This window comes from Tympanuchus pallidicinctus, unplaced genomic scaffold (assembly GCF_026119805.1).
Source record: "Tympanuchus pallidicinctus isolate F22 unplaced genomic scaffold, pur_lepc_1.0 scaffold63, whole genome shotgun sequence".
NCBI lineage: Eukaryota > Metazoa > Chordata > Aves > Galliformes > Phasianidae > Tympanuchus > Tympanuchus pallidicinctus.
Genome location: NW_026294784.1, coordinates 1 through 17,781, shown reverse-complemented (window position 1 = coordinate 17,781; position 17,781 = coordinate 1). Strand labels below are relative to the sequence as shown.

The following is a 17,781-nucleotide window of genomic DNA, read 5'->3' as shown; positions in this document are numbered from 1 at the left end:
CCGTAACGACCGCATGGAGATGCGTGGCTCTTATGGGAACAGCAAGGAACCGGAATCTGCATTTCCTGGAATGCCCGGAACCCCGCTTTGCTGGCCGGTAATTGTCTGCCCAGCAGGTAAGGGCAATGCACACCCACCAGCGTTTACCCATTCCCTAGCATGGCACAGCACGGTGCTCACAGAGCTCTTCATTGCACTTCGTGGTGCCCTGGATGCTGCCTGTCCTTTCTGTGTTCTCCTTGTCTGCGGCCTTTCACTGCAGGGTTTTCATTCCCTTTGCCCTTGCTGTTCCCTACTCCATTCTCTTGCCCTCCTGTTTTTGTGTTCCATGCTACGTTCTCTTGGCCGCTGCCCTTGGCTTTCTTTGCCGCATTCACTTCAGCATTCAGTTTTGGCGTTCCGTGCCGCGTTCTCTCGCCCTCCTGTTCTGGCATTTCCTTCCATGTTCTGTTAGCCGTCGCCATTGGTTGGGCATCCTCTTGTCCTCCTGGTTTTGTGTTCCACGCCGAGTTCTCTTGGCCGTTGCCCTGGGCTTTCTTTGCCATATTCACTTCAGCATTCAGTTTTGGCGTTCCCTGCTGCGTTCTCCTGCCCTCCTGTTTTGGCGTTTCTTGCCGTGTTCTCTTGGCCATCATCCTTGGCATTTCCTTCCACGTTCTCTTGGCCCTTGCCCTTCTCTGGGCATTCCCTCGCCCCCCTGTTATTGTGTCCCATGCTATGTTCTCTTGGCCATTGCCCTTGGCTTTATGTAGCCACTTTCTCTTCAGCATTTGATTTTGGCGTTCCCGGCAGCATTCTCTTGCCTCCTATTTTGGCACTTCCTGCCATGTTATCTTAGCCCTTTCCTGGGCATTCCATGCCGTGTTCCCTCGGCCTTTTGTTTCGGCATTTTGTGCTGCGTTCTCTTGGCCTTTGCCCTCGGCCTTTCCTGTTGCGTTCTCCTTGTCCTCCCCTTGGCTTTCCATTGGTGCTCTCTTTGCTTTTGCCCTTGCCTTAGCTTGGCTGTTTGCTTTGCATTTACCTTGGCTTTCCACGGGAGTTTTGTTTCCCTTTGCTTTTGGCACTCTGGGATTAGCTGCGAGGATACATTAACATTAACCTTAACCTGAACCCACAGCTGAATGGGAGTTCTAACGATAACTTTGTTAACCTGCAGCGTATCTGTAGACCAAACCCAGTGTTGAAAATGTCTCTTACCCTGAATGCTGCTGTAAAAATAATGCCCCATGTTTTGTCAAATAACCTTAATTGTAATTGTAGTGCAGAATACTGATGTTAGACCAACTGTAACTTCAACCCTATCAATAGCATTAATTCTATCCCTAACGTTAATTATAATTAATTACAACCCTTGTGTCATCATTACAGCATTGTGCTCAGGGTGCAGCCCCACAAATGCGGGGCAGCGCCTTCATTACTGCGTTGTGTCCCACAGGTGGCAGCAGAGTTGCGTTGCTCCTGAGCGCTGTAAGGACAGCACGGAGATGCGCGGCTCTTCAGGCAGCAGCAAGGAACCGGAATCTGCATTTCCTGGGATGCCCGGAACCCCGCTTTGCTGGCCGGTAATTGTCTGCCCAGCAGGTAAGGGCGATGCTCACCCACCGGTGTTTATTCATTACTTAGCGAGGCACAAGGTAGGGTTCACAGAGCTCTTCATTGCACTTCGTGGTGCCCTGGATGCTGCCTGTCCTTTTCTTTCTGTGTTATCGCCTCCAGCCTTTCACTGCAGCGTTCTCCTTGCCCTTGGCTTTCCCTGCTGCGTTCTCTTGCCCTCCTGTTTTGGCGTTCCCTGTGGCATTCTCTCGGCCATTTGCCCTCGGCCACCTTCACTGCGTTTTCTTTGGCCTTCGGCTTTGGCCATCTGTGCCACATTCCCTTGGCCTTTGTCCTTGGCCTTCTTTGCCACGTTCACTTTGCCTCACGTTCTGGCGTTCCCTACAGCATTATTTTGGCCTTCAGTTCTGGCGTTCGTGGCTGCGTTCTCTTTGGCCGTTGCCCTCGGCCTTCTTTGCCCCATTTCCTTTGGCCTCCTGTTCTGGCGTTCCCTGCGGCGTTCTCTTTGGCTTCTATTTTGGCGTTCCCTTCCACGTTCTTTTCAGCCATTGCTCCTGGCCTTCTTTGCCCATTCCCTTTGGCCTCTTGTTTTGTCTTCTCCTACAGCATTCTCTTTGCCTTTGGTTTTGGCCTTTTGTGCCGCATTCTCTTTGGCCATTGCCCTTGACCTTCTGCATCGGCCTTCCCTGCAGCGTTCTCACGGACCTCGCCCTCCATTTTGGCCTTCTGCGTCGATCTCTTTGGTCTCCATTCTGGCGTTCTCTGCGGCCTTCTCCTTGGGCCTGACCTCTGACGCGACCTTTGGCGTTCTCCATGTCTTTCCCATCCCTTTGCCCTCTGTTTTGGCGTTCCCTCGGCTGTTCTCCTTGCCTTTTGCTCCTGCCTTTGCCTTGGCCTTCCCTAACGGTCACTCTAACCCTAATCCTGATGTACCTAACCCTAACACCTTTCCTGTTAAATACTCCTAACCTTACTCTGAAGCCTTTTCTTAGAGCGGTGTTTGGCTTCCACGTTTTGTGGGGGTGGGCTGACGGTGAGCACAGTTTGGGTCTCGGCCTTCTTCCTTCTAAAGCGTGTCTCTGTATTACAGGTGAAGATGCCTTCGACGCTTCCAGTCGATGACTTCCCCCCTGCGACGCCATCGGCTTTCCAGGCCTCCCACACTCACCGCCAGCTCGGTTCAGTCAACCGTTACCCGAATCCCCGCTCCGTTCCCTTTCCATGATCTTCCCGTCACTCTGCCACAAGCCCCTACCAAGGTCATCGCAGGCAGCGTGTGGGATGCGGCGCTCGGTCTCATTGCAGTTCATCCCATCGGCCTCAGCCCAGCGATCCAACCCACCCGCACCCTTCCTGAGGGCCCTTCTGCTCCCAGGCCAATCAACGCTTCCTTCTGATGCCATCTGAGTTCCCTCCAGGCCACTTTCAGACTCATGGCTCTTTGTGGCCATTTTGAGAGTTGCGCTGATTTCAGCGTGTGCATTCAATTGACTTCAACCAAATTGGCTTTAGCTTGACATACAATTAATGTAAACCAAATTGGCTTTAGCCTTGCATTCAATTGGCTTCAACCAAATTGGCTTTGGCTTTGCATTCAATTGACTTCAACCAAATTGGCTTTGGCTTTATATTCAATTGACTTCAACCAAATTGGCTTTAGCTTTACATTCAATTGACTTCAACCAAATTGGCTTTAGCTTTACGTTCAATTGACTTCAACCAAATTGGCTTTAGCTTTACATCCAATTAATGTAAGCCAAATTGGCTTTAGCTTTGCCTTGGTTACGGGGTTGGGCTAGCCTTGCTTTGTTTGCTCCTAGGCAGGGCTAACCCAACCCCGTAACCAAGGGCCGTCGGAGGCGATTTTGTTCCTTCCGGCCAGTCTGAGACTCGCGCCCCATTGCGGCCATTTTGAGAGTTGCGCTGATTTCAGCATCTGCGTTCAATTTATCTCAACCAAATTGGCTTTAGCCTTGCAATCATTTTGCATCAACCAAATTGGCTTTGGCTTTGCATTCAATTGACTTCAACCAAATTGGCTTTGGCTTTGCATTCAATTGGCTTCAACCAAATTGGCTTTGGCTTTGCATTCAATTGACTTCAACCAAATTGGCTTTAGCCTTGCATTCAATTGGCTTCAACCAAATTGGCTTTAGCTTTACATTCAATTGACTTCAACCAAATTGGCTTTAGCTTTACATTCAATTGGCTTCAACCAAATTGACTTTAGTTTTACATCCAATTAATGTAAGCCAAATTGGCTTTAGCTTTGCCTTGGTTACGGGGTTGGGCTAGCCTTGCTTTGTTTGTTCCTAGGCAGGGCTAACCCAACCCCGTAACCAAGGGCCGTCGGAGGCGATTTTGTTCCTTCCCGGCCAGTCTGAGACTCGCGCCCCATTGCGGCCATTTTGAGAGTTGCGCTGATTTCAGCATCTGCGTTCAATTTATCTCAACCAAATTGGCTTTAGCCTTGCAATCATTTTGCATCAACCAAATTGGCTTTGGCTTTGCATTCAATTGACTTCAACCAAATTGGCTTTAGCCTTGCATTCAATTGGCTTCAACCAAATTGGCTTTAGCTTTACATTCAATTGGCTTCAACCAAATTGGCTTTAGTTTTACATTCAATTAATGTAAGCCAAATTGGCTTTAGCTTTGCCTTGGTTACGGGGTTGGGCTAGCCTTGCTTTGTTTGCTCCTAGGCAGGGCTAACCCAACCCCGTAACCAAGGGCCGTCGGAGGCGATTTTGTTCCTTCCCGGCCAGTCTGAGACTCGCGCCCCTTTGTGGCCGTTCTGAGAATTGCAATGTCTTTGGGTGGGCTGAGATCTGCACTGCTTTTGAGGTGGGTTGCGGTATGCAACATTCTCACAAGTGTGGTGTCACTAATGGGGTGTGGAGGCTTTGTACCCTTTCTCTGGTTGGTCTGACATCTATGCGAACCATGTCTTAAAGTGTACTGCATATGCATCTGCTGCGCCTGTAAATTGCGTCGTGCCATGTATGCAATATGTGTTAAGTTGCGCCTGTAAACTGTGTTGTGCCATGTACAGAATGTGTGGATGCTGCGCCTATAAACTAAGTCTTGGAATCAGAGACCCATATTCATTACATGTTTTGCTTCTCAATGTGTAGTTGCTGGTATAGCGCGTATGTATATGATTGTATGAGTCCTGCCTTGCAGAAACAGACTGTAATAAACAAATAAACAATACACGTATGTTGTGTGTCTTGCTTTGTCACGGCAACGACTGGAAGGACACTGGAAGGTAGGTGAAAAAGGTAGGTGCGGAGGGTGGTAGACGGGGGTTAGACTTAGATGGGGGTAAGACTTAGACACTGGGGTTAGACTTAGACTTAGACACTGGGGGTTAGACTTAGACTTAGACACTGGGGTTAGACTTAGACTTAGACTTAGACGCTGGGGTTAGACTTAGACGCTGGGGTTAGACTTAGACTTAGACTTAGACGCTGGGGTTAGACTTAGACGCTGGGGTTAGACTTAGACACTGGGGGTTAGACTTAGACTTAGACTTAGATGGGGTTAGACTTAGACGCTGGGGTTAGACTGAGACTTAGACTTAGACACTGGGGTTAGAGTTAGACTTAGATGCTGGAGTTAAACTTAGACTTAGACACTGGGGGTTAGACTTAGACTTAGACACTGGGGTTAGACTTAGACTTTAGACTTAGACTGGGGGTTAGACTTAGACTTAGACTTAGACGCTGGGGTTAGACTTAGACTTAGACACTGGGGTTAGACTTAGACTTAGACTTAGACACTGGGGGTTAGAGTTAGACTTAGATGCTGGAGTTAGACTTAGACTTAGACACTGGGGGTTAGACTTAGACTTAGACTTAGACACTGGGGGTTAGACTTAGACTTAGACACTGGAGTTAGACTTAGACTTAGACACTGGGGGTTAGACTTAGACTTAGACTTAGATGGGGTTAGACTTAGACTTAGACACTGGGGGTTAGACTGAGACTTAGACTTAGACACTGGGGTTAGACTTAGACTTAGACACTGGGGTTAGACTTAGACTTAGATGGGGGTTAGACTTAGACTTAGACTTAGACACTGGGGTTAGACTTAGACTTAGACACTGGGGGTTAGACTTAGACTTAGACGCTGGGGGTTAGACTTAGACTTAGACACTGGGGTTAGACTTAGACTTAGACACTGGAGTTAGACTTAGACTTAGACTTAGACACTGGGGTTAGACTTAGACATTAGACTTAGACACTGGGGTTAGACTTAGACTTAGACACTGGGGGTTAAACTTAGACTTAGACTTAGACGCTGGGGTTAGACTTAGACTTAGACACTGGGGTTAGACTTAGACTTAGACACTGGGGTTAAGACTTAGACTTAGCTGGGGTTAGACTTAGACTTAGACTTAGACACTGGGGTTAGACTTAGACTTAGACACTGGGGGTTAGACTTAGACTTAGACTTAGACGCTGGGGTTAGACTTAGACTTAGACGCTGGGGTTAGACTTAGACTTAGACACTGGGGTTAGACTTAGACTTAGACACTGGGGTTAAACTTAGACTTACTGGGGTTAGACTAGACTTAGACTTAGACACTGGGGTTAGACTTAGACTTAGACACTGGGGGTTAAACTTAGACTTAGACTTAGACACTGGGGTTAGACTTAGACTTAGACGCTGGGGTTAGACTTAGACTTAGACACTGGGGTTAGACTTAGACTTAGATGCTGGAGTTAAACTTAGACTTAGATGCTGGGGTTAGACTTAGACTTAGACACTGGGGTTAGACTTAGACTTAGACACTGGGGGTTAAACTTAGACTTAGACTTAGACACTGGGGTTAGACTTAGACTTAGACACTGGGGTTAGACTTAGACTTAGACACTGGGGTTAGACTTAGACTTAGACACTGGGGTTAGACTTAGGTTAGACTTAGACACTGGGGTTAGACTTAGACTTAGACACTGGGGGTTAAACTTAGACTTAGACTTAGACGCTGGGGTTAGACTTAGACTTAGACGCTGGGGTTAGACTTAGACTTAGACACTGGGGTTAGACTTAGACTTAGATGCTGGAGTTAAACTTAGACTTAGATGCTGGGGTTAGACTTAGACACTGGGGTTAGACTTAGACTTAGACACTGGGGTTAGACTTAGACTTAGACACTGGGGGTTAGACTTAGACTTAGACGCTGGGGTTAGACTTAGACTTAGACACTGGGGTTAGACTTAGACTTAGACACTGGGGGTTAGACTTAGACTTAGACTTAGACGCTGGGGTTAGACTTAGACTTAGACACTGGGGTTAGACTTAGACTTAGCTGGAGTTAAACTTAGACGCTGGGGTTAGAATTAGAGAGTTAGACTTAGACACTGGGGTTAGACTTAGACTTAGACACTGGGGGTTAAACTTAGACTTAGACTTAGACGCTGGGGTTAGACTTAGACTTAGACGCTGGGGTTAGACTTAGACTTAGACTTAGACTTAGACACTGGGGTTAGACTTAGACTTAGACACTGGGGTTAGACTTAGACGCTGGGTTAGACTTAGACTTAGACACTGGGGTTAGACTTAGACTTAGACTGGGGTTAGACTTAGACTTAGACACTGGGGGTTAGACTTAGACTTAGACTTAGACGCTGGGGTTAGACTTAGACTTAGACTTAGACACTGGGGTTAGACTTAGACTTAGACTGGAGTTAGACTTAGACTTAGACTGGGTTAGACTTAGACACTGGGTTAGACTTAGACACTGGGGTTAGACTTAGACTTAGACTTAGGGTTAGACTTAGACTTAGGGGTTAGGGTTAGGGTTAGGGTTAGGGTTAGGGTTAGGGTTAGGGTTAGGGTTAGGGTTAGGGTTAGGGTTAGGGTTAGGGTTAGGGTTAGGGTTAGGGTTAGGGTTAGGGTTAGGGTTAGGGTTAGGGTTAGGGTTAGGGTTAGGGTTAGGGTTAGGGTTAGGGTTAGGGTTAGGGTTAGGGTTAGGGTTAGGGTTAGGGTTAGGGTTAGGGTTAGGGTTAGGGTTAGGGTTAGGGTTAGGGTTAGGGTTAGGGTTAGGGTTAGGGTTAGGGTTAGGGTTAGGGTTAGGGTTAGGGTTAGGGTTAGGGTTAGGGTTAGGGTTAGGGTTAGGGTTAGGGTTAGGGTTAGGGTTAGGGTTAGGGTTAGGGTTAGGGTTAGGGTTAGGGTTAGGGTTAGGGTTAGGGTTAGGGTTAGGGTTAGGGTTAGGGTTAGGGTTAGGGTTAGGGTTAGGGTTAGGGTTAGGGTTAGGGTTAGGGTTAGGGTTAGGGTTAGGGTTAGGGTTAGGGTTAGGGTTAGGGTTAGGGTTAGGGTTAGGGTTAGGGTTAGGGTTAGGGTTAGGGTTAGGGTTAGGGTTAGGGTTAGGGTTAGGGTTAGGGTTAGGGTTAGGGTTAGGGTTAGGGTTAGGGTTAGGGTTAGGGTTAGGGTTAGGGTTAGGGTTAGGGTTAGGGTTAGGGTTAGGGTTAGGGTTAGGGTTAGGGTTAGGGTTAGGGTTAGGGTTAGGGTTAGGGTTAGGGTTAGGGTTAGGGTTAGGGTTAGGGTTAGGGTTAGGGTTAGGGTTAGGGTTAGGGTTAGGGTTAGGGTTAGGGTTAGGGTTAGGGTTAGGGTTAGGGTTAGGGTTAGGGTTAGGGTTAGGGTTAGGGTTAGGGTTAGGGTTAGGGTTAGGGTTAGGGTTAGGGTTAGGGTTAGGGTTAGGGTTAGGGTTAGGGTTAGGGTTAGGGTTAGGGTTAGGGTTAGGGTTAGGGTTAGGGTTAGGGTTAGGGTTAGGGTTAGGGTTAGGGTTAGGGTTAGGGTTAGGGTTAGGGTTAGGGTTAGGGTTAGGGTTAGGGTTAGGGTTAGGGTTAGGGTTAGGGTTAGGGTTAGGGTTAGGGTTAGGGTTAGGGTTAGGGTTAGGGTTAGGGTTAGGGTTAGGGTTAGGGTTAGGGTTAGGGTTAGGGTTAGGGTTAGGGTTAGGGTTAGGGTTAGGGTTAGGGTTAGGGTTAGGGTTAGGGTTAGGGTTAGGGTTAGGGTTAGGGTTAGGGTTAGGGTTAGGGTTAGGGTTAGGGTTAGGGTTAGGGTTAGGGTTAGGGTTAGGGTTAGGGTTAGGGTTAGGGTTAGGGTTAGGGTTAGGGTTAGGGTTAGGGTTAGGGTTAGGGTTAGGGTTAGGGTTAGGGTTAGGGTTAGGGTTAGGGTTAGGGTTAGGGTTAGGGTTAGGGTTAGGGTTAGGGTTAGGGTTAGGGTTAGGGTTAGGGTTAGGGTTAGGGTTAGGGTTAGGGTTAGGGTTAGGGTTAGGGTTAGGGTTAGGGTTAGGGTTAGGGTTAGGGTTAGGGTTAGGGTTAGGGTTAGGGTTAGGGTTAGGGTTAGGGTTAGGGTTAGGGTTAGGGTTAGGGTTAGGGTTAGGGTTAGGGTTAGGGTTAGGGTTAGGGTTAGGGTTAGGGTTAGGGTTAGGGTTAGGGTTAGGGTTAGGGTTAGGGTTAGGGTTAGGGTTAGGGTTAGGGTTAGGGTTAGGGTTAGGGTTAGGGTTAGGGTTAGGGTTAGGGTTAGGGTTAGGGTTAGGGTTAGGGTTAGGGTTAGGGTTAGGGTTAGGGTTAGGGTTAGGGTTAGGGTTAGGGTTAGGGTTAGGGTTAGGGTTAGGGTTAGGGTTAGGGTTAGGGTTAGGGTTAGGGTTAGGGTTAGGGTTAGGGTTAGGGTTAGGGTTAGGGTTAGGGTTAGGGTTAGGGTTAGGGTTAGGGTTAGGGTTAGGGTTAGGGTTAGGGTTAGGGTTAGGGTTAGGGTTAGGGTTAGGGTTAGGGTTAGGGTTAGGGTTAGGGTTAGGGTTAGGGTTAGGGTTAGGGTTAGGGTTAGGGTTAGGGTTAGGGTTAGGGTTAGGGTTAGGGTTAGGGTTAGGGTTAGGGTTAGGGTTAGGGTTAGGGTTAGGGTTAGGGTTAGGGTTAGGGTTAGGGTTAGGGTTAGGGTTAGGGTTAGGGTTAGGGTTAGGGTTAGGGTTAGGGTTAGGGTTAGGGTTAGGGTTAGGGTTAGGGTTAGGGTTAGGGTTAGGGTTAGGGTTAGGGTTAGGGTTAGGGTTAGGGTTAGGGTTAGGGTTAGGGTTAGGGTTAGGGTTAGGGTTAGGGTTAGGGTTAGGGTTAGGGTTAGGGTTAGGGTTAGGGTTAGGGTTAGGGTTAGGGTTAGGGTTAGGGTTAGGGTTAGGGTTAGGGTTAGGGTTAGGGTTAGGGTTAGGGTTAGGGTTAGGGTTAGGGTTAGGGTTAGGGTTAGGGTTAGGGTTAGGGTTAGGGTTAGGGTTAGGGTTAGGGTTAGGGTTAGGGTTAGGGTTAGGGTTAGGGTTAGGGTTAGGGTTAGGGTTAGGGTTAGGGTTAGGGTTAGGGTTAGGGTTAGGGTTAGGGTTAGGGTTAGGGTTAGGGTTAGGGTTAGGGTTAGGGTTAGGGTTAGGGTTAGGGTTAGGGTTAGGGTTAGGGTTAGGGTTAGGGTTAGGGTTAGGGTTAGGGTTAGGGTTAGGGTTAGGGTTAGGGTTAGGGTTAGGGTTAGGGTTAGGGTTAGGGTTAGGGTTAGGGTTAGGGTTAGGGTTAGGGTTAGGGTTAGGGTTAGGGTTAGGGTTAGGGTTAGGGTTAGGGTTAGGGTTAGGGTTAGGGTTAGGGTTAGGGTTAGGGTTAGGGTTAGGGTTAGGGTTAGGGTTAGGGTTAGGGTTAGGGTTAGGGTTAGGGTTAGGGTTAGGGTTAGGGTTAGGGTTAGGGTTAGGGTTAGGGTTAGGGTTAGGGTTAGGGTTAGGGTTAGGGTTAGGGTTAGGGTTAGGGTTAGGGTTAGGGTTAGGGTTAGGGTTAGGGTTAGGGTTAGGGTTAGGGTTAGGGTTAGGGTTAGGGTTAGGGTTAGGGTTAGGGTTAGGGTTAGGGTTAGGGTTAGGGTTAGGGTTAGGGTTAGGGTTAGGGTTAGGGTTAGGGTTAGGGTTAGGGTTAGGGTTAGGGTTAGGGTTAGGGTTAGGGTTAGGGTTAGGGTTAGGGTTAGGGTTAGGGTTAGGGTTAGGGTTAGGGTTAGGGTTAGGGTTAGGGTTAGGGTTAGGGTTAGGGTTAGGGTTAGGGTTAGGGTTAGGGTTAGGGTTAGGGTTAGGGTTAGGGTTAGGGTTAGGGTTAGGGTTAGGGTTAGGGTTAGGGTTAGGGTTAGGGTTAGGGTTAGGGTTAGGGTTAGGGTTAGGGTTAGGGTTAGGGTTAGGGTTAGGGTTAGGGTTAGGGTTAGGGTTAGGGTTAGGGTTAGGGTTAGGGTTAGGGTTAGGGTTAGGGTTAGGGTTAGGGTTAGGGTTAGGGTTAGGGTTAGGGTTAGGGTTAGGGTTAGGGTTAGGGTTAGGGTTAGGGTTAGGGTTAGGGTTAGGGTTAGGGTTAGGGTTAGGGTTAGGGTTAGGGTTAGGGTTAGGGTTAGGGTTAGGGTTAGGGTTAGGGTTAGGGTTAGGGTTAGGGTTAGGGTTAGGGTTAGGGTTAGGGTTAGGGTTAGGGTTAGGGTTAGGGTTAGGGTTAGGGTTAGGGTTAGGGTTAGGGTTAGGGTTAGGGTTAGGGTTAGGGTTAGGGTTAGGGTTAGGGTTAGGGTTAGGGTTAGGGTTAGGGTTAGGGTTAGGGTTAGGGTTAGGGTTAGGGTTAGGGTTAGGGTTAGGGTTAGGGTTAGGGTTAGGGTTAGGGTTAGGGTTAGGGTTAGGGTTAGGGTTAGGGTTAGGGTTAGGGTTAGGGTTAGGGTTAGGGTTAGGGTTAGGGTTAGGGTTAGGGTTAGGGTTAGGGTTAGGGTTAGGGTTAGGGTTAGGGTTAGGGTTAGGGTTAGGGTTAGGGTTAGGGTTAGGGTTAGGGTTAGGGTTAGGGTTAGGGTTAGGGTTAGGGTTAGGGTTAGGGTTAGGGTTAGGGTTAGGGTTAGGGTTAGGGTTAGGGTTAGGGTTAGGGTTAGGGTTAGGGTTAGGGTTAGGGTTAGGGTTAGGGTTAGGGTTAGGGTTAGGGTTAGGGTTAGGGTTAGGGTTAGGGTTAGGGTTAGGGTTAGGGTTAGGGTTAGGGTTAGGGTTAGGGTTAGGGTTAGGGTTAGGGTTAGGGTTAGGGTTAGGGTTAGGGTTAGGGTTAGGGTTAGGGTTAGGGTTAGGGTTAGGGTTAGGGTTAGGGTTAGGGTTAGGGTTAGGGTTAGGGTTAGGGTTAGGGTTAGGGTTAGGGTTAGGGTTAGGGTTAGGGTTAGGGTTAGGGTTAGGGTTAGGGTTAGGGTTAGGGTTAGGGTTAGGGTTAGGGTTAGGGTTAGGGTTAGGGTTAGGGTTAGGGTTAGGGTTAGGGTTAGGGTTAGGGTTAGGGTTAGGGTTAGGGTTAGGGTTAGGGTTAGGGTTAGGGTTAGGGTTAGGGTTAGGGTTAGGGTTAGGGTTAGGGTTAGGGTTAGGGTTAGGGTTAGGGTTAGGGTTAGGGTTAGGGTTAGGGTTAGGGTTAGGGTTAGGGTTAGGGTTAGGGTTAGGGTTAGGGTTAGGGTTAGGGTTAGGGTTAGGGTTAGGGTTAGGGTTAGGGTTAGGGTTAGGGTTAGGGTTAGGGTTAGGGTTAGGGTTAGGGTTAGGGTTAGGGTTAGGGTTAGGGTTAGGGTTAGGGTTAGGGTTAGGGTTAGGGTTAGGGTTAGGGTTAGGGTTAGGGTTAGGGTTAGGGTTAGGGTTAGGGTTAGGGTTAGGGTTAGGGTTAGGGTTAGGGTTAGGGTTAGGGTTAGGGTTAGGGTTAGGGTTAGGGTTAGGGTTAGGGTTAGGGTTAGGGTTAGGGTTAGGGTTAGGGTTAGGGTTAGGGTTAGGGTTAGGGTTAGGGTTAGGGTTAGGGTTAGGGTTAGGGTTAGGGTTAGGGTTAGGGTTAGGGTTAGGGTTAGGGTTAGGGTTAGGGTTAGGGTTAGGGTTAGGGTTAGGGTTAGGGTTAGGGTTAGGGTTAGGGTTAGGGTTAGGGTTAGGGTTAGGGTTAGGGTTAGGGTTAGGGTTAGGGTTAGGGTTAGGGTTAGGGTTAGGGTTAGGGTTAGGGTTAGGGTTAGGGTTAGGGTTAGGGTTAGGGTTAGGGTTAGGGTTAGGGTTAGGGTTAGGGTTAGGGTTAGGGTTAGGGTTAGGGTTAGGGTTAGGGTTAGGGTTAGGGTTAGGGTTAGGGTTAGGGTTAGGGTTAGGGTTAGGGTTAGGGTTAGGGTTAGGGTTAGGGTTAGGGTTAGGGTTAGGGTTAGGGTTAGGGTTAGGGTTAGGGTTAGGGTTAGGGTTAGGGTTAGGGTTAGGGTTAGGGTTAGGGTTAGGGTTAGGGTTAGGGTTAGGGTTAGGGTTAGGGTTAGGGTTAGGGTTAGGGTTAGGGTTAGGGTTAGGGTTAGGGTTAGGGTTAGGGTTAGGGTTAGGGTTAGGGTTAGGGTTAGGGTTAGGGTTAGGGTTAGGGTTAGGGTTAGGGTTAGGGTTAGGGTTAGGGTTAGGGTTAGGGTTAGGGTTAGGGTTAGGGTTAGGGTTAGGGTTAGGGTTAGGGTTAGGGTTAGGGTTAGGGTTAGGGTTAGGGTTAGGGTTAGGGTTAGGGTTAGGGTTAGGGTTAGGGTTAGGGTTAGGGTTAGGGTTAGGGTTAGGGTTAGGGTTAGGGTTAGGGTTAGGGTTAGGGTTAGGGTTAGGGTTAGGGTTAGGGTTAGGGTTAGGGTTAGGGTTAGGGTTAGGGTTAGGGTTAGGGTTAGGGTTAGGGTTAGGGTTAGGGTTAGGGTTAGGGTTAGGGTTAGGGTTAGGGTTAGGGTTAGGGTTAGGGTTAGGGTTAGGGTTAGGGTTAGGGTTAGGGTTAGGGTTAGGGTTAGGGTTAGGGTTAGGGTTAGGGTTAGGGTTAGGGTTAGGGTTAGGGTTAGGGTTAGGGTTAGGGTTAGGGTTAGGGTTAGGGTTAGGGTTAGGGTTAGGGTTAGGGTTAGGGTTAGGGTTAGGGTTAGGGTTAGGGTTAGGGTTAGGGTTAGGGTTAGGGTTAGGGTTAGGGTTAGGGTTAGGGTTAGGGTTAGGGTTAGGGTTAGGGTTAGGGTTAGGGTTAGGGTTAGGGTTAGGGTTAGGGTTAGGGTTAGGGTTAGGGTTAGGGTTAGGGTTAGGGTTAGGGTTAGGGTTAGGGTTAGGGTTAGGGTTAGGGTTAGGGTTAGGGTTAGGGTTAGGGTTAGGGTTAGGGTTAGGGTTAGGGTTAGGGTTAGGGTTAGGGTTAGGGTTAGGGTTAGGGTTAGGGTTAGGGTTAGGGTTAGGGTTAGGGTTAGGGTTAGGGTTAGGGTTAGGGTTAGGGTTAGGGTTAGGGTTAGGGTTAGGGTTAGGGTTAGGGTTAGGGTTAGGGTTAGGGTTAGGGTTAGGGTTAGGGTTAGGGTTAGGGTTAGGGTTAGGGTTAGGGTTAGGGTTAGGGTTAGGGTTAGGGTTAGGGTTAGGGTTAGGGTTAGGGTTAGGGTTAGGGTTAGGGTTAGGGTTAGGGTTAGGGTTAGGGTTAGGGTTAGGGTTAGGGTTAGGGTTAGGGTTAGGGTTAGGGTTAGGGTTAGGGTTAGGGTTAGGGTTAGGGTTAGGGTTAGGGTTAGGGTTAGGGTTAGGGTTAGGGTTAGGGTTAGGGTTAGGGTTAGGGTTAGGGTTAGGGTTAGGGTTAGGGTTAGGGTTAGGGTTAGGGTTAGGGTTAGGGTTAGGGTTAGGGTTAGGGTTAGGGTTAGGGTTAGGGTTAGGGTTAGGGTTAGGGTTAGGGTTAGGGTTAGGGTTAGGGTTAGGGTTAGGGTTAGGGTTAGGGTTAGGGTTAGGGTTAGGGTTAGGGTTAGGGTTAGGGTTAGGGTTAGGGTTAGGGTTAGGGTTAGGGTTAGGGTTAGGGTTAGGGTTAGGGTTAGGGTTAGGGTTAGGGTTAGGGTTAGGGTTAGGGTTAGGGTTAGGGTTAGGGTTAGGGTTAGGGTTAGGGTTAGGGTTAGGGTTAGGGTTAGGGTTAGGGTTAGGGTTAGGGTTAGGGTTAGGGTTAGGGTTAGGGTTAGGGTTAGGGTTAGGGTTAGGGTTAGGGTTAGGGTTAGGGTTAGGGTTAGGGTTAGGGTTAGGGTTAGGGTTAGGGTTAGGGTTAGGGTTAGGGTTAGGGTTAGGGTTAGGGTTAGGGTTAGGGTTAGGGTTAGGGTTAGGGTTAGGGTTAGGGTTAGGGTTAGGGTTAGGGTTAGGGTTAGGGTTAGGGTTAGGGTTAGGGTTAGGGTTAGGGTTAGGGTTAGGGTTAGGGTTAGGGTTAGGGTTAGGGTTAGGGTTAGGGTTAGGGTTAGGGTTAGGGTTAGGGTTAGGGTTAGGGTTAGGGTTAGGGTTAGGGTTAGGGTTAGGGTTAGGGTTAGGGTTAGGGTTAGGGTTAGGGTTAGGGTTAGGGTTAGGGTTAGGGTTAGGGTTAGGGTTAGGGTTAGGGTTAGGGTTAGGGTTAGGGTTAGGGTTAGGGTTAGGGTTAGGGTTAGGGTTAGGGTTAGGGTTAGGGTTAGGGTTAGGGTTAGGGTTAGGGTTAGGGTTAGGGTTAGGGTTAGGGTTAGGGTTAGGGTTAGGGTTAGGGTTAGGGTTAGGGTTAGGGTTAGGGTTAGGGTTAGGGTTAGGGTTAGGGTTAGGGTTAGGGTTAGGGTTAGGGTTAGGGTTAGGGTTAGGGTTAGGGTTAGGGTTAGGGTTAGGGTTAGGGTTAGGGTTAGGGTTAGGGTTAGGGTTAGGGTTAGGGTTAGGGTTAGGGTTAGGGTTAGGGTTAGGGTTAGGGTTAGGGTTAGGGTTAGGGTTAGGGTTAGGGTTAGGGTTAGGGTTAGGGTTAGGGTTAGGGTTAGGGTTAGGGTTAGGGTTAGGGTTAGGGTTAGGGTTAGGGTTAGGGTTAGGGTTAGGGTTAGGGTTAGGGTTAGGGTTAGGGTTAGGGTTAGGGTTAGGGTTAGGGTTAGGGTTAGGGTTAGGGTTAGGGTTAGGGTTAGGGTTAGGGTTAGGGTTAGGGTTAGGGTTAGGGTTAGGGTTAGGGTTAGGGTTAGGGTTAGGGTTAGGGTTAGGGTTAGGGTTAGGGTTAGGGTTAGGGTTAGGGTTAGGGTTAGGGTTAGGGTTAGGGTTAGGGTTAGGGTTAGGGTTAGGGTTAGGGTTAGGGTTAGGGTTAGGGTTAGGGTTAGGGTTAGGGTTAGGGTTAGGGTTAGGGTTAGGGTTAGGGTTAGGGTTAGGGTTAGGGTTAGGGTTAGGGTTAGGGTTAGGGTTAGGGTTAGGGTTAGGGTTAGGGTTAGGGTTAGGGTTAGGGTTAGGGTTAGGGTTAGGGTTAGGGTTAGGGTTAGGGTTAGGGTTAGGGTTAGGGTTAGGGTTAGGGTTAGGGTTAGGGTTAGGGTTAGGGTTAGGGTTAGGGTTAGGGTTAGGGTTAGGGTTAGGGTTAGGGTTAGGGTTAGGGTTAGGGTTAGGGTTAGGGTTAGGGTTAGGGTTAGGGTTAGGGTTAGGGTTAGGGTTAGGGTTAGGGTTAGGGTTAGGGTTAGGGTTAGGGTTAGGGTTAGGGTTAGGGTTAGGGTTAGGGTTAGGGTTAGGGTTAGGGTTAGGGTTAGGGTTAGGGTTAGGGTTAGGGTTAGGGTTAGGGTTAGGGTTAGGGTTAGGGTTAGGGTTAGGGTTAGGGTTAGGGTTAGGGTTAGGGTTAGGGTTAGGGTTAGGGTTAGGGTTAGGGTTAGGGTTAGGGTTAGGGTTAGGGTTAGGGTTAGGGTTAGGGTTAGGGTTAGGGTTAGGGTTAGGGTTAGGGTTAGGGTTAGGGTTAGGGTTAGGGTTAGGGTTAGGGTTAGGGTTAGGGTTAGGGTTAGGGTTAGGGTTAGGGTTAGGGTTAGGGTTAGGGTTAGGGTTAGGGTTAGGGTTAGGGTTAGGGTTAGGGTTAGGGTTAGGGTTAGGGTTAGGGTTAGGGTTAGGGTTAGGGTTAGGGTTAGGGTTAGGGTTAGGGTTAGGGTTAGGGTTAGGGTTAGGGTTAGGGTTAGGGTTAGGGTTAGGGTTAGGGTTAGGGTTAGGGTTAGGGTTAGGGTTAGGGTTAGGGTTAGGGTTAGGGTTAGGGTTAGGGTTAGGGTTAGGGTTAGGGTTAGGGTTAGGGTTAGGGTTAGGGTTAGGGTTAGGGTTAGGGTTAGGGTTAGGGTTAGGGTTAGGGTTAGGGTTAGGGTTAGGGTTAGGGTTAGGGTTAGGGTTAGGGTTAGGGTTAGGGTTAGGGTTAGGGTTAGGGTTAGGGTTAGGGTTAGGGTTAGGGTTAGGGTTAGGGTTAGGGTTAGGGTTAGGGTTAGGGTTAGGGTTAGGGTTAGGGTTAGGGTTAGGGTTAGGGTTAGGGTTAGGGTTAGGGTTAGGGTTAGGGTTAGGGTTAGGGTTAGGGTTAGGGTTAGGGTTAGGGTTAGGGTTAGGGTTAGGGTTAGGGTTAGGGTTAGGGTTAGGGTTAGGGTTAGGGTTAGGGTTAGGGTTAGGGTTAGGGTTAGGGTTAGGGTTAGGGTTAGGGTTAGGGTTAGGGTTAGGGTTAGGGTTAGGGTTAGGGTTAGGGTTAGGGTTAGGGTTAGGGTTAGGGTTAGGGTTAGGGTTAGGGTTAGGGTTAGGGTTAGGGTTAGGGTTAGGGTTAGGGTTAGGGTTAGGGTTAGGGTTAGGGTTAGGGTTAGGGTTAGGGTTAGGGTTAGGGTTAGGGTTAGGGTTAGGGTTAGGGTTAGGGTTAGGGTTAGGGTTAGGGTTAGGGTTAGGGTTAGGGTTAGGGTTAGGGTTAGGGTTAGGGTTAGGGTTAGGGTTAGGGTTAGGGTTAGGGTTAGGGTTAGGGTTAGGGTTAGGGTTAGGGTTAGGGTTAGGGTTAGGGTTAGGGTTAGGGTTAGGGTTAGGGTTAGGGTTAGGGTTAGGGTTAGGGTTAGGGTTAGGGTTAGGGTTAGGGTTAGGGTTAGGGTTAGGGTTAGGGTTAGGGTTAGGGTTAGGGTTAGGGTTAGGGTTAGGGTTAGGGTTAGGGTTAGGGTTAGGGTTAGGGTTAGGGTTAGGGTTAGGGTTAGGGTTAGGGTTAGGGTTAGGGTTAGGGTTAGGGTTAGGGTTAGGGTTAGGGTTAGGGTTAGGGTTAGGGTTAGGGTTAGGGTTAGGGTTAGGGTTAGGGTTAGGGTTAGGGTTAGGGTTAGGGTTAGGGTTAGGGTTAGGGTTAGGGTTAGGGTTAGGGTTAGGGTTAGGGTTAGGGTTAGGGTTAGGGTTAGGGTTAGGGTTAGGGTTAGGGTTAGGGTTAGGGTTAGGGTTAGGGTTAGGGTTAGGGTTAGGGTTAGGGTTAGGGTTAGGGTTAGGGTTAGGGTTAGGGTTAGGGTTAGGGTTAGGGTTAGGGTTAG

At 49.0% G+C, this 17,781-nt stretch overlaps 1 long non-coding RNA gene across 1 annotated transcript; it reads left to right on the top strand.

Annotated features, from left to right (window-relative positions):
- The first annotated feature begins 6 nt into the window (after positions 1 to 6).
- On the top strand, positions 7 to 4,685 carry LOC128071968 (uncharacterized). The gene is made up of 3 exons (XR_008202046.1): positions 7 to 116; positions 1,436 to 1,581; positions 2,645 to 4,685. It is a non-coding gene; the product is annotated as an uncharacterized LOC128071968 (long non-coding RNA).
- Positions 4,686 to 17,781: the final 13,096 nt, after the last annotated feature.